The sequence below is a fragment of the Trachypithecus francoisi genome, unplaced genomic scaffold (assembly GCF_009764315.1).
Source record: "Trachypithecus francoisi isolate TF-2019V2 unplaced genomic scaffold, Tfra_2.0 Contig00025, whole genome shotgun sequence".
NCBI classification, from domain to species: Eukaryota; Metazoa; Chordata; class Mammalia; order Primates; family Cercopithecidae; genus Trachypithecus; species Trachypithecus francoisi.
In genome coordinates this window covers 792,061-807,871 of record NW_022680462.1, presented here as the reverse complement: position 1 = coordinate 807,871, position 15,811 = coordinate 792,061, and the positions used below count along the sequence as shown (strand labels likewise).

Genomic DNA, 15,811 nt, shown 5'->3' with positions numbered 1-15,811 from the left:
TCAGCGGGGTTACCTTCTGCAGAAGCAGGGCAAGGGGCAGGGGACAGGGGGAGGGGGAGGCAGCCCGAAGGACTGAAAGACGAAGCCCCGGCGAGGAAGGTGGGCGGAGGCGGCGGCGGCTGTCAGCTCGCGTTCCCCTGTTCACAGCGCTGCCATTACTGTGCGCCGAGGCCGCCTCCCCGGCCGGCCGCCGCCACCGGCCCCGGAGACGCGGGGGGTGGGGAGCGAAACCCGGGGAGCCCGCGCGCCGACACTCACCTGTCTCCGCGAGGAAAGACAGCGAAGTCCAAGGCCGCCACCGCTGCCCGGCGGGACAGGGGCGGTAGGGAGGGGGGAAAGGGGAGAAGGACGGGCCGATCACGGGATCCGCAAAACAATCGTCCTCCTCTGCCTCCGGCTTTCCCCAACACACACCCTCCGGTCTCCTTCTTCCGCTGCTGCCAAATCCCCCCCCGCCGCCGGAAGGCAATGGTAGAGGCCGCGTTACGGCAAGCGCAGGGAGCCAAGCTTCGTGTGATTGCGAAAGGCCACGAAAATTAATATTCCAAGTGATTCCTTGCTGGGCTTGCTGTCAATGAGACAATTGCGGTTCGCTGCGGTGATGGACACAGTACCCATTCACTACCCGTTAGTCCAGGGACTGCTAATAACAATATGTTGGAATGGTGCTTTCAACAGAAGTATGTTTTCCTTGTTTCAGACCTCTGTGAATATCCTAAGACACCACAATCCTCTTGCCACACACTTCCATGGGCTTTGCAAATGATCAAAAATATATTAGCAAAACTACTTCTCCTCTCTGACAAACTCTTTTTCTAGTTAGTTTTTATCTACAGAGAACTTCTTGGACATACATGTATTTTTGATAAAGAAACTTCACATCTTTGTCACTAATAGCCCACCTTCACCAAGCCCCAACCAAGCCTATCAGTTTGAAGGGTTTTCCTCACTTGGAGTTTTAAACGGTAAAGTTGACAAAAATGTAGAATTACTCATCACCTCCTCATATATGCAGGGCCACAGGGGAACAAAAGTCCCTCCGTAGTGCTTTTTTGCCTTTCATATCCTCAAGAGCTCACCATCAGGGTCTTATTCATTTATACAATTCAGCAAGCTTTTCCCTCCCATCCCTTCCTTCCAAACTGCACCAACCCTTCAAGGCCCATTTAAAACACTGCCTCCTGACCTGATCAATCCCTACAGTCTTCTGTAGGGACTGTAGGGATCCCTCCTCTTCTAGCTGCTCTTGGTACTTGAAGTCTATACTCTTTATTTCATTAAAGAGTTTTTATATACTAAATTCAATTCAACAGTATGTTTCCATTATGTGACCTTTCTTTTCTCCCATGTTTCCTCCTTTTTAATCTAGTGATTCTCAAAGTGTAGTCCCCAGACCTCTGGAAATCCCTGAGACCTTTACAGAGGTCACAAGGTTAACAACTAGTTTGTTAACAATGCAACATGTCTGGTCCTTTTTTGTTTTTGTTTTTTTGGATAGAGAGTCTTGCTCTGTCACCCAGGCTGGAATGCAGTGGTGGCATGATCTCAGCTCACTGCAACCTCTGCCTCCCGGATTCAAGTGATTCTCCTGTGTCAGCCTCCCAAGTAGCTGGGATTACAGAAGCCCACCACCACGCTCAGCTAATTTTTTATATTTTGTAGAGACAGGGTTTCACCATATTACCATGTTGCCCAGGCTGGTCTTGAACTCCTGAGCTCAGGCAATCCACCCACCTCGGCCTCCCAAAGTGCTAGGATTACAGGCCTGAGCCACCTTGCCAGCCCCCCCCCCCCGGTTTTTGTTTTTGTTTTTGTTTTTGTTTTTGTTTTTGACACAGGGTCTGCCTCTGTCCCTGAGGCTGGAGTGCAGGAGTGCGGAGGCCTGATTATACCTCACTGCGGCCTCAAACTCCTGGGCTCAAGCGAGCGCCCCATCTCAGTTTCCCAAGTAGTGGGGACTACAGGCACGTGTGCCACCACACCCAGGTAATTTTTGTATTTTTGGTAGATGTGGGGTCTCACTGTGTTGCCCAGGCTGCTCTGGAACTCCTGAGCTCAAGCGATCTGCCCACCTCAGCCTCCCAAAAGTTCTGGGATTACAGGAGTGAGCCACCACGCCTGGCCTCCTCTGTCTTTTTGACTGAGTTTGTTTTTGTACTGATGGTACAAAGGAATAGGGACACTATTGATGCCTTAGCAGGGATCAAGACAGTGCCACCAATCTGTCTGGGTGGTCATTGGATCGCTGTATTCACTGCCACACATTCCCAGTTTTTAAGACTATTGATTTAGGAATATCCTGGATGAAGCAGAAGCATTAATTTTATTAAATTTAGGCCCTTGAATACAAGTCTTTCTAACACACTAGGTGAAGAAATGGTAAGTACACATACACTTCTGCATGCCAAAGTGGGATGACTGTCTTGAAGACAAGCACTTGTGTGGTTGACTTACAGCCTGAACTACCTGCATTTTTCATGGTGAAACTGCCTTTGCAAAATATGATAGTAAGAGGAATCTGACCTCATTGATTTAATCTTGCTTCTGACCTCCAAGGTGTTCCTGGTCATTCCTGGGCATAAGCCAACTTAATTTGGGGAGGAAGTTAGTTTATGGTTTAACTTGAAAGCTAAGTTCCTCCCTAAAACTACCCCTGCTCTTGCTTAGGGATGAAAAACCACCTTTGGAAGATTAATGAAAAGCAGCAAGAATAGGATTATGGGAGGGGTGTGAACTTTGCTAAAGTGTAGGCATATTTCTATTAATATACTCCCTTACTGCTCAGGGGTCATGTGGCCAGAGGTCACAAGATTTGTGACTTCCCCAGTTGCTCCTATAAATAACATCAGTATTGTATAACTGAAGATTGCTTTTTGAGATATTTTTCAGACTGACCCCACCTGGACTTGTGACTCATGACTCAGAACTGGTCCTATAGCCCCACCCAGAGGCAGGCTCAGCACTCAAGGACTGTTTTCCACATCCCCATGATTCCATCCCCAACCCATCAGCAGAACCCATTCTCTAGCCCCCTGCTCACCAAATTGTCCATAAAAACCCTGACCTCCAACCCAGGGGGAGACTGATTTGAGTGATCACTCCAGTTCTCCTATGTGGCTGGCCTTGGGTCAATTAAACACTTCTCTACTGCAATACCTTGGTGTCAGTGAATTTTTTCTGTGCAGTAGCCAAGAAGAACCCATCTGGTCATTACAATGGAAGGCCATTTTTACTTGAAAGAACAATGGACAGATTTGGTGACTCATGCCTCCCAGCACTTTGGGAGGCTGAGGTGGGCAGATCTCTTGAGTGTAGGAATTTGAGACCAGCCTGGACAATATAGTGAAACCCTGTCTCTACAAAAAATACAAAATTTAGTCAGGCAAGGTGGTGTGTGCTGGTAGTCACAGCTACTTGGGAGGCTGAAGTGGGAGAATCACTTGAACTCGGCAGGCAAATGTTGCAGTGAGCCAAGATCACTCCACACTGCACCCAGCCTGGGTAATAAAGGAAGACCTTCTCTCAAAAAAAAAAAAAAAAAAAAAAAAAAAAAAAAAAGAAAAGAAAAGAAGAAGAAATTACCACTTGTTGAATTTCACTATAGTATTAAAGAAGAATATCCGTAATTATCCAAAAGGACTATTTAATTTTCGTTCAAAGTCCTGAGATTCTTCATATACTTCAACCATAGAGAACCTAGCTATCTTCTATTAAATCAAATACTTAGAGAGTTGCAAAAATACAAAAGCAATCCTTTTCTTCTGATCAAATTTTTTTTATTTTGGAAAATATGGTTATTTTTCATAAAAGCATGCAATTTATGTTAAAATGTGTTTGGTTTATTGTTTTTAAAATTAATCAACAATTTTAAAAAGTTTTATCCTTTAAATTTCTAATACAATAACTATTTATAGATAGATAGATAGTTTCCTAAGGCCTCCCTAGACACTGAGCAGATGCCAAGATCATACTTCCTGTACAGCCTGCAGAACCATGAGCCAATTAAACCTCTTCATTTCATCAATTACACAGTCTCAGGTACTTCATTATAATAATACAAGAATGGCCTAGTACAATAGATATAAACCACATGAACATAAGATCTTCAAAGTCCTCAATACATTTTTCTTTTTTTTTTTTTGAGATGGAGTTTCGCTCTTGTTGCCCAGGCTGGAGTGCAATGGTGTGATCTCGGCTCACTGCAACCTCCGCCTTCCAGGTTCAAGCTACTCTCCTCCCTCAGCCTCCCAAGTAGCTGAGATTACAGGCACATGCCACCACGCCCAGCTAATTTTGTATATTTAGTAGAGATGGGGTTTCACCATGCTGGTCAAGTTGGTCTTGAACTCCTGATCTCAGGTGATCTGCCTGCCTGGGCCTCCCAAAGTGCTGGGATTATAGGCGGGAGCCACTGCACCCAGCCAGAATAATTTTTAAGCATGTAAAGAAACTGAAAAGTTTGAGAACCCTGCTCTAACTCATGAAATTCCTTCACTCTCATCACGTTTCTCTTAATTCTGGTTGGAAATGTGATCGAGCGTGAAGGGTGCCAACCATGAATCACTGTAACAGCCCCCTTATTTCTAAATTCCAGAGATTGCCCCCACCTCTTGACAGTTTACCCAAACTCTATAGTAGGGAAATAATATTCGTAAAATAGTTATTAGCATCCAAGCCCTTAATATCAAAGTGAAATTACTTCCTTTTTCCAGAAAAAAAAAAATATTTCTGGGTAACCCTTTAAGTTACCACTTTTAGCATTAGTTGGACCTTACTCCCCAAACAAACCTCAAATCCTAGTTCATCTATGATTGCTTTCCTTGTTTTACTTTTTAGCAAATGCTACATTTTACAAAACTGTGTTTTGGCCTTGTATGTTTATTTAATTCCTTTATAATTGTTTCTGACTTTAAAACTAATGTGGTGGCAGGGCACAATGGCTCACACCTGTAATCCCAGGACTTTGGGAGGCTGAAGCTGGTGGATCACTTGAGGTAAGGATCACTTGAGGTAAGGGGGATCACTTCGAGACCAGCCTAGCCAATATGGTAAAACCTTGTCTCTACTATAAAAAAATACAAAAATTAGCTGTCCATAGTGTTGCTATGGGATTTCAGTGTTGCTGAAATCCCAGCTACTCAGGAGACTGAGGCAGGAGAATCACTTGAATTCAGAAGGTGGAGGTTGCAGTGAACCGAGATTGTGCCACTGCACTCCAGCCTGGTGACAGAGCAAGACTTCAACTCAAAAAAAGAAAGAAAGAAAGAAATACATACTTTTTGTAAAAACTACCTCTATTACAGAAATAGAGAATCATGTTTGGGTTGATGTACATAACTCACAATTTATTTCTATGAATATGATTAAATATATTTTTTTACATATCAGAACATATTTATGCTATTTTGTAGTCAGCTATTTGTACTTCTCTGATTTTGACCTTTATGAAAATGCAAATAATTATTGTGTGTGTGTGTGTGTGTGTGTGTGTGTGCATATGTTTTTGAGACAGTCTCCCTCTGTTACCCAGGCTGGAGTGCAGTGGCATGATCTTGGCTCACTGCAACCTCCGCCTCCCCAGTTCAAACCATTCTCATGCCTCAGACTCCTGAGTAGCTGGAACTACAGGCATGTGCCAATACACCTAGCGATTTTTTTTGTATTTTTAGTAGAGACAAGGTTTCACCATGTTGGTCAGGCTGGTATTGAACTCCTGACCTCAAGTGAGACACCCGCCTCAGCCTCCCAAAGAGTTAAGATTACAGGCGTTACCCACCAAGCCCGGCCAGTTATGTCATGTATTTAACATTTTTCTACCTTTTATTTTGGGAAACTAAAGAAATAGATACTGTACAACAGTTTTAATGTTTGGAGTGGCTCATTAAGGGTCTATTTTGAGGCTGGGCGTGATGGCTTAGCCTATAATCCCAGCACTTTGGGAGTCCGAGGTGGGTGGACTGCTTGAGGCCAGGAGCTTGAGACCAGCCTGGCCAATATGGTGAGACCCTATATCTACTAAAAATACAAAAATAAGCCCGGGTTGGTGGTGCGGGTGCCTGTAATCCCAGCTACTCAGGAGGCTGAGGCAGCAGAATCACTTGAATCTGGGAGGCAGAGGTTTCAGTGAGTTGAGATCATGCCACTCCAGCATGGGCAATAGAGCAAGGTTCTGTCTCAAAAAAGAAAGAAAGAAAAAAAAAAAAAAAACAGCTATTTCGAGCTTACAAAAGTGCGAGTCTCTTTAAAGAAGTGGCTGACATGATAGCCGGGTACAGTGGCTCATGCCTGTAATCCCAGCACTTTGGAAGGTGGGGATAGAAGGGTCACTTGAGGCCAGGAGTTCAAGACCAGCCTGGGAAACAGAGCAAAACCCTGTTTCTATGAAAAATAAATACAACAAAATATCAGTTGGTATGGTGGTGCATGCCTGTAGTCCCAGCTACTCTGGAGGATCACTTGAGCCCTGGAGGTCGTGTTTGCAGTGAGCTGTGATTATGCCACTGCACTACAGACTGGGTGACAGAGCCCGTCCCTATCTTTAAACAAACAAATAAACAAAACTGTATAGGTTAAGAAAGTAAGGAAGTACTAAAAAACAAAATAAAACAAAATCTGCTTTCATAGAGTATTTCAAAGGGGCACAGGAGCCAACTGAGAGACAGATGTTGTTGTTTGCTGAAACTAAATTGCTCGTGTTAGGTTTTTAGTAGTAGAAAGATGCAGCTTCAGGTCCCCCCCGCTTTTTTTTTTTTTTTTTTTTTTTTGAGATGGAGTTTCACTCTGTTGCCCAGGCTGGAGTGCAGTGGTACAATCTCAGCTCACTGCAACCTCTGCCTCCTGGGTTCAAGTGATTCTCCTGCTTCAGCTTCCCAAATACCTGGAATTACAGGCACCTTCCACCATACTTGGCTAATTTTTGTATTTTTAGTAGAGATGGGGTTTCACCATGTTGGCCAGGCTGGTCTCGAACTCCTGTCTTCAAATGCCCCATCTACCTCAACCTCCCAAAGTGCTAGGATTACAGGCGTGAGCCACCGTGCCCACCCTCATGCCCCTTTTCTTCAGAGGTTCACCTTATCTTATGTAAAATGTAGATTTACTGAGCACTAACTAAAGTGTCACAAGTATGCAACTATTTACCTCACTGCCGCCCCCTTGATTTAAGAAAAATGTATAAATACTGAACTTCCTGCGAACCTCTTTGGAAAAAGCAGCCAGATGCATCTGTGCCTTGGATATTTCCTAGTTGTACCCTTAAGCTGGCTCAGCATACCTCAAGGAGGGAGGATTGCTTGAGGCCAGAAGTGCAAGACCAGTCTGGGGAGGCTGACGTGGAAGGATTGCTTGAGTTCAGGAGACTGAAGTTGCAGTGAACTGTGATCATGCCATTGCCCTCCAGCTTGGGCAACAGAGCAAGACCCCCTGTCTCAAAAAAAAACAAAAAACAAAAACAAAAAAAAGAAGAATTTATAGTACCCCTCAGCCAGGTGATCAAGCTCAGTATTAACAATGTACCCTTGACATGATGTGATGAGAATGGCACTTTACCTCTATGATCATCCTCCCCAAACCTCTAAGCCCAGTCTATCATGAGAAGAATATGAGACAAATTCCAGCTGGGCACAGTGGCTCACGCCTGCAATTGACACTTTGGGAGTCCGTGGTAGGTGGATCACTTGAGGTCAGGAGTTTGAGACTAGCCTGGGCAATACAGCAAGACCCCATCTCTACTAAAAATACAAAACTTAGCCGGGCTTGGTGGTACACGCCTGTAGTCCCAGCTACTGGGGAGGCTGAGACATGAGCTCAGGAGGCAGAGGTTGCAGTAAGCTGCAATTATGCCACTGCACTCCAGCCTGGGTGACACAGCAAGACTCTGACTCAAAAAAAAAAAAATTAATTAAATTAAATTAATAAATAAATAAAAGAGAAAAAGTACAAGGTCTCTAATCGGAAAAGCTCAGAACTCTTATCATATTCTGTGGGTGATAGTGGTACTAGATGAACAGGTTATATCTTTGCCTCTCCTAGACAATTCTGGTTGAAAGCGATTTAAAAAGGAAACATAAAAAGTATTCTTTTTTAATAAAAAGAAATTACCAGTGGATCCTTTGTATTTCTTTGCAGTCACTTTTAGACAGGTAATTTAATAAGATAAAAGCTGCACTGAAAAAGAACTCATTTTGAGGAAAAACCCACTATTTGAGATAGATAGCTCACTATTTGAGATAGATGATGCATTTATGATTTCTCAAAATTGGGAATACAGAGTAAATCTCGGTAATGGATTGCAAGGACTTATACATGATATGTGAAAGAAGGGGAGATGACATTTTTCTGAACTGTTACATCATATTAAAAATACCCCACGCACAGCAGCTTACACCTGTAATTGCAGCACTTTAGGAGGCCAAGGCAAGAGGATTGCTTGAGGTCAGGAGTTCAAGACAAGACCTATTTCTACCAAGAAAAAAAAAAAAAATGTGTGTTACCAAGAGCAAAATATGAATTGTGACCCACCCAGATAAGGATGATGACAAAGAAGATGGAATAACTTGTAACTTAATAAAAATAAGCAGGCGGGGCACAGTGGCTCATGCCTGTAATCCCAGCACTTTGGGAGGCCGAGGCAGGTGGATCACCTGAGGTCAGGAGTTCGAGACCAACCTGGCCAACATGGCAAAACCTCGTCTCTACTAAAAATACAAAAAATTAGCTGGGCATGGTGGCGGGCGCCTGTAATCCCAGTTACTTGGGAGGCTGACGCAGGAGAATTGCTTGAACCCAGGAGGCAGAGGTTGCAGTGAACTGAGATTGCATCATTGCACTCCAGCCTGGGCAACAAAGCAAGACTGTCTCTAAATAAATAAATAAATAAAATAAGAAATATAGGCCATCTCATTTGAGAAAATAGGAACAAAGAAAGCAGAACAAGTCAAATGTGGCAAGTCTGGAGGGAAGCTAATTCACAGAAATAACAAATGGACTAAAAGACGTAGTTCCTGGGCTAAGGAAGGTGGTTGATCAATAATATTAACCTGGGCTGGGCGCGGTGGCTCACACCTGTAATCCCAGCATTTTGGGAGGCCAAGGCAGGTGGATCACGAGGTCAGGAGATCCAGAACATCCCGGCTAACATGGTGAAAACCTGTTCTACTAAAATACAAAAAAGTAGCTGGGTGAGGTGGTGCACGCCTATAGTCTCAGCTACTCGGGAGACTGAGGCAGGGGAATCGCTTGAACCCGGGAGGCAGAGATTGCAGTGAGCCGAGATAGGATAACTGCACTCCAGCCTGGTGACAGAGCGAAACTCCATCTATAAATAAATAAATAACTTGTACCAAGTGGGTCCTGAGTACTGGGTATGCTCAACATCAATGTTAGAAGTAGAAACTACCCAAGATTATACAACCAGATTTCTAAAATAGCATACCTAGGCTTAGTGAGGCTGAGGCAGGCAGATCACCTGAGGTCACAAATTCAAGACTAGCTTAGCCAACATGGTGAAAGCCCATCTACTAAAAATACAAAAAAAACAAAACAACAACAACATTAGCTGTGTGTGGTGTGCATACCTGTGATCCCAGCTGCTTGGGAGGCTGAGACATGAGAATCGCTTGAACCTGAGAGGCAGAGGTTGCAGCCTGGGCGACAGAGCAAGTCTCCACCTAAAATAAAATAAAAAAATGAAATAGCATGCTTAGGTATGGATGGCAAGGTTAAGAATCTTAGCTAAATGTCAATGCCTTTTCCAATAAATAAAATATATGTTAAGCCAAAATAAAAAAATTTAAAAATGGACTTTTATTAACCTTATGGTTTACTTGACTAGATCTCTGTGGGCAAGTAAATAAAACTAATATACAAAGAATTGTACAGTGAGGTTTTTGTTTTCATTTTTTTTTTCTAGAGACAGGGTCTTGCTGTGTTGCTCAGGTTGGTCTGAAACTCCTAGTCTCAAGTACTCCTCCTGTCTCAGCCTCCCAAAGTGCTGGAATTACAGGCATGAGCTGCTGTGCCTGGTCTTGTATAGTCATTTAATATTTAATAAAACATTCTATAAAATAAAATATTCTGGTATAACACCAACCTAAAAAAAGGTTAGCAACATCTTGCTTCCAAAAAAAACATCGTTTGCTATTAGAAAACAAAGAAAAAAACATTCACAATATGAACTCTCAGATCAGAGTATGCACCAAACACTCCACTAGAAATAAAAAAGGATAAATTTGCTGGGCCTTTTGTAACCTGCACTACATGTAACAAGTTACTCACTTGAAGCCTACATCCTCATCACATTTCCCTTATTAGAAAAGATGGGAGGCATGGCCCCTATTGCACTGTCTTATACTTTATTTTCTGTTTTTCTGTTTTTATTTTTATTTTTAAATGACCCAGGCCAGGCGTGGTGGCTCATGCCTGTAATTCTAGCACTTTGGGAGGCCGAGGCAGGCCGTCCACTTGAGGTCAGGGGTTCGAGACCATCCTGGCCAACATGGTGAAACCTCGTCTCTACTAAAAATACAAAAATTAGCTGGGCATGGTGGTGCGCACCTATAATCCCAGGTACTGAGGAGGCTGAAACAGGAGAATTGCTTGAACCTGGGAGGCGGAGGTTGTAGTGAGTCAAGATAACACCACTGCACTCCAGCCTGGGCGACAGAGTCCATCTCAATAAAAAACAAACGATCCTACAGTAAAAATTGACTGGGGAGAGGGGTGTACCTTCTGTCCATTTCAACCCATTTACGGCCATGCGTGGCCATCACCACAATCAGGACACAGAGGAGTTCCATTCTCCCCAACTCCTCTCTTGTGCTCTTCCTCTATATATCACAGGGTTTTCTTTCCATGTCACCATGGGTTTTTGTCCATGTCCTTTGCCACCTGAGTTTTTCTCCCTTCTTCACAGTCATTTCTGACCACTTGAGCCTTGGAACAATCGGGAATGGAGAGTGCCTCTAGTGAGAAGAGGGAGAGGGAATTAGAGGAGAGGCCTTCCGGGTTGCGGGAATACAGGAACCTTATTCAGATCATGAGGTTTCAGCCTTCTATCTGGAAGAGTCTCATAGCCAGTTGGGCATTTAACTTAGCTCAACTAAAAATCTTAAAGGTGAGAGGTATTAAGCCATTGACAGACATTCACTTGATGTCGCTGGCAACAGTGGCTTACAATTGCAGGACAGCTCAAAGCTACAGAACCAGTTGCTTTCAGCATGGAGACAACTGGTCTACCATTGGAGAAAATCTGGAGACCACATTTTGACCTCATTAGTACCAACATCTAGCCATACTCAGGAATCTGTTTTAATATCACCAGATTAACTCACATCAAAACAGCTGCTTTGATTTTTAGGATCCATTACTATTCCTGTTTTACCGGAAGCTACAATGAAGACTTAAGTGACGGGAGCATCAACACATAGATTCATGCCTACTAATTCCTGCTGTAGAACCCCTGAGACTAAGATTAGTTTCAAACTGAAGAGTTACAAGTGGGATGCTAGGTCCTCTTACAGCTCAGTCACCACACACACAAGCACTCGTTTCTTCTGAATCAACTCCTGTAACTCTTCAGTTCCAAACTAATCTTTTGCATCATTCAATTCTACTCTGGTATCAAAAGCATAATTAGATGTGTTTCACCCAGAACTACAGCAGTTGCTATTGACATGTGTAGTATAGTACAGCTTGTGCTCGGCTCCCTGCTCTAATTCTACTGCACGAAAGGGGAATGGTTTCTAATTAGAGGGAGTAGAACTAACAGAGCATGTAAAACATGATATCCGTGATATAACCTAAGTTATTTAGTGTCTGCACTTGACTGCTAAAATAAGAAACAGTCTCCCAAAGTGCTGGGATTACAGGTGTGAGCCATTGCAAGGCGGGCCAATCACCTGAAGTCGAGAGTTCGAGACCAGCCTGGCCAATAAGGCAAAACCCCGTCTCTACCAAAAATACAAAAATTAGCCAAGCATGGTGGCACACGTCTATAACCCCCGCTACTTGAAAGGCCGAGGCAAGAGAATCGCTTGAACCCAGGAGGCAGATGTTACAGTGAGCTGAGATTGTGCCATTCTAGCCTGGGTGACAGAGTGAGACTCCATCTCAAAAAAAAAAATTAATAAATAACATTGATAAAAATAAAAACAAAATAAAATAAGAAACAGGCTGGGCGCTGTGACTCACGCCTGCAATCCCAACACTTTGGAAAGCCAAGGCAGGTGGATCACTTGAGGCCAGGCGTTTGAGACCAGCCTGGCCAACATAGCGAAATCCCATCTCCACTAAAAATACAAAAATTAGCCAGGCATGGTAGCACACGCCTGTGATTCCAGCTACTTGGGAGGCTGAGGCATGAGAATCACTGGAACCTGGGGGCAGAGATTACAGTGAGCTGAGATCGTGCCACTGCACCCCAGCCTGAGCAACAGAGCCAGACTCTGTCTCAAAAAAAATAATAAACAATAAATAAAATAAATTTAAAGGCCGGGCATGGCGGCTTACACCTGTAATCCCAGCACTTTGAGAGACCGAGGTGGGTGGATCACGAAGTCAGGAGTTCAAGACCAGCCTGGCCAAGATGGTGAAACCTTGTCTCTACTGAAAATGCAAAAATTAGCCGGGCACAGTGGTAGGCGCCTGTAATCCTGGCTACTCGGGAGGCTGAGGCAGGAGAATCGTTTGAACTGGGGGGCGGAGGTTGCAGTGAGCTGAGATCGCACAACTGCACTCCAGCCTGGGCAACAGAGTGAGACTCTGTCTCAAAAAAAAAAAAAAAAAAAATTAAGAAGAAACAACTGAGGTGACAATGTTAGTTCCAGCCACAATAATACTCCAATTATTAAAATCAAAGTTGAACAATGCTGCCTATCTATTAAGGGGAAGAGCTAGCTGTAACATTAGTATGAAGAGCTCTCTAATTTAATGTTTTCATTGTGTCCAATCTGTTATATATTTGTAAATTACCTAATCCAGAAACCTATGCACTTTCAAGGTACTTCCATCCCAAATCTACTTGGTTCAAAATTATTTTTTTGTTTTTGAGACAGAGTCTTGCTGTGTTGTCCAGGCTGCAGTGCAGTGGTGTGATCATAACTTACTGGAGCTTCAAAGTCCTGGGCTCAAAGGATCCTCCCACTTCAGCCTCCTGAGTAGCTGGGACACAGGCACCTGCCACTAGGCCAAGCTAATTTTTTGTATTTTTAATAGAGATGAGGTTTAAGCATGTAGCCCAGGCTGGTCTCTAACACCTGACCTCAAGTGATCTGCCCGCTTCGGCCTCCTAAAGTGCTGGGATTATAGGAATGGGCCAACATACCTGGCCGCTCAGAATGTTTTCACCGATGCAGGATTTTCCCCAGCCAGTATGAACTAATATTGCTCTCATACTCTGCCTCTCATTTATTCTTTCTCCTCTAGATATAATCTAAAGGTTTACAATAAAATGTAACATCTCCAAGGGATAGACCTTGGAATTGAGGGAATCCACTTTAAAAAATAAATAAAAATGCAAATAAAAAATACTAGTGCCGGCCAGACGCGGTGGCTCATGCCTGTAATCCCAGCACTTTGGGAGGCCGAGGCGGGCGGATCACAAGGTCAGGAGATCGAGACCATCCTGTGAATGGTGAAACCTCGTCTCTACTAAAAATACAAAAAATTAGCTAGGTGTGGTGGTGGGAGCCTGTAGTCCCAGCTACTCAGGGGGCTGAGGCAGGAGAATGGCGTGAACCCGGGAGGCGGAGCTTGCAGTGAGCCGAGATGGGGCCACTGCACTCCAGCCTGGGCGACAGAGCAAGACTCTGTCTCAAAAAAAAAAAAAAAAAAAAATGGTAGTGCCTGGCATAGGGCCTTGGGAAAGGAAATTTAAGCTTCTTTAGCTTTATGGTAACTCATTTCTGTCTCCAACATCTGGAAAACTTTAAATCTAGTCCATTAGCCGTACAAAAACACTGTTATTGAGATAAGCATATACACGTGCACACACACAATTTCACACGTACATGCAGGGTCCATAAGATGGCACCAGAGGCTGGACGTAGTGGCTCACACCTGTAATCCCAGGACTTAGGGATGCCGAGGAAGGTGGATTGCTTGAGCTCAGGAGTTGGAGACCAGCCTGGGTGACATGGAGAAACCCTGTCTCTAGAAAAATATAAAAATTAGCCAGGCATGATGTCATGCATTTGTAGTCTTAGTTACTCTGGAGGCTGAGGTTGGAGGATGGCTTGAATCCAGGAGTTCAAGGCTGCAGTGAACCAAGATCTGGCCATTGCACTCTAGCCTGGGAAGATGGTCCCAGACATTACTCTTCCCATTAAGGTTAACCCCTTGACTTTCTGGTCTCCTTCCCTTTTCTCTCCTCCCCTCCATGTATTTTGATTGCCTAGAACCTTGGTGTAGGGAAGGAGGTGGAATTGCTGGGCTTCTTTTCCAATTTCTAGTTGTGTTAAGGATAGGGGAAATTTTAGGAAACTATAGTAATGTGCAAATATGGGCACTCAATACATTAATGGCAAATTAATTCAATGTATAAGTAACCATGGAATCTAAGATTTTTTTTAACATGAACAGCCCTACTAAAGGAAGAATCAAATACTTTTTTTTTTTTTTTTTGAGACAGAGTCCCGCCCCTGTTGCCCAGGCTGCAGTGCAATGGCGCAATCTCAGCTCACTACAACCTCCACCTGCCGGGTTCAAGCGATTCTCTTGCCTTAGCTTCCTGAGTAGCTGGGATTACAGGCGTCTGCCACCACACCCAGCTAATTTGGTATTTTTAGTAGAGGCGGGGTTTCTCCATGTTGGTCACACTGGTCTCGAATTCCTGATCACAGGTGATCCACCCACCTGGGCCTCCCAACGTGCTGGGACTATAGGTGTGAGCCACCGTGCCCAGCCCAAAGATTCTTAAAGATATATTCAGGCTTGGCCAGGCGCGGTGGCTCACACCTGTAATCCCAACACTTTGGGAGTCCGAGGCGGGTGGATCACGAGGTCAGGAAATCGAGACCATCCTGGCTAACACGGTGAAACCCCGTCTCTACTAAAAATACAAAAAATTATCCGGGCGTGGTGGTGGGTACCTGTAGTCCCGGCTACTCGGGAGGCTGAGGCGGAGAATGGTGTGAACCTGGGAGGCAGAGCTTGCAGTGAGCCAGTGAGCCAAGATCGCACCACTGCACCCCAGCCTGGGCGACAGAGCAAGACTCCATCTCAAAAAAAAAAAAAAAAAAAAAAATATATTCAGGCTTGAGAAATGTGTTGAAACAAACAACAAGACATTTAATAGGGATTAAATATGATGGCTTGGATTTAGGTTTCAAAAAACTAAGTAATTGGGCCGGGTGCGGTGGCTCACGCCTGTAATCCCAGTACTTTGGGAGACCGAAGCAAGTGGATCATGAAGTCAGAAGATCGAAACCATCCCGGCTAACACAGTGGAAACCCATCTCTACTAAAAAAATGCAAAAAAAGTAGCCCGGCATGGTGGCGGGTGCCTGTAGTCCCAGCTCCTCGGGAGGCTAAGGCAGGAGAATCACTTGAACCCTGGAGGCAGATGTTGCAGTGAGCTGAGATCACGCCATTGTGCTCCAGCCTGGCTCTGTCTCAAAAATAAAAAAAAAAGAAAAAGAAAAAAACCCCAGACTAATTACATACAATAAAAGGAATATAATTAATGTTCAACGGAAGCCTTACTAAAAACCATGAACCTGGCTCCTGAAAGAGTCAATCTCCTGAAAAAAAAAAAAAAATCAACAAACACCAATAAACTTTAGGAGAAAAACACACAGCAAATGACATACTGGTA

At 44.0% G+C, this 15,811-nt stretch overlaps 1 protein-coding gene and 1 long non-coding RNA gene across 4 annotated transcripts in view; both read right to left on the bottom strand.

Annotated features, from left to right (window-relative positions):
• Window positions 1-9,598, bottom strand: part of LOC117082978 (cullin-2-like) — a 69,234-nt gene extending 59,636 nt beyond the window's left edge. The window contains exon 1 of one of the 3 annotated variants that reach the window (XM_033210499.1): window positions 9,576-9,598. The gene's annotated coding sequence lies outside the window, so the exon portion shown is untranslated. Of the gene's footprint in view, window positions 1-13; window positions 213-258; window positions 466-9,575 lie in introns of those variants that run through there. The other 2 variants (XM_033210273.1, XM_033210355.1) reach the window with 2 other exon arrangements.
• A 25-nt stretch (window positions 9,599-9,623) lies between these two features.
• Window positions 9,624-14,121, bottom strand: LOC117082655. The gene is made up of 3 exons (XR_004436800.1): window positions 14,007-14,121; window positions 10,726-10,961; window positions 9,624-9,668 (listed from the first exon to the last, which is right to left on the bottom strand). It is a non-coding gene; the product is annotated as an uncharacterized LOC117082655 (long non-coding RNA).
• Window positions 14,122-15,811: the final 1,690 nt, after the last annotated feature.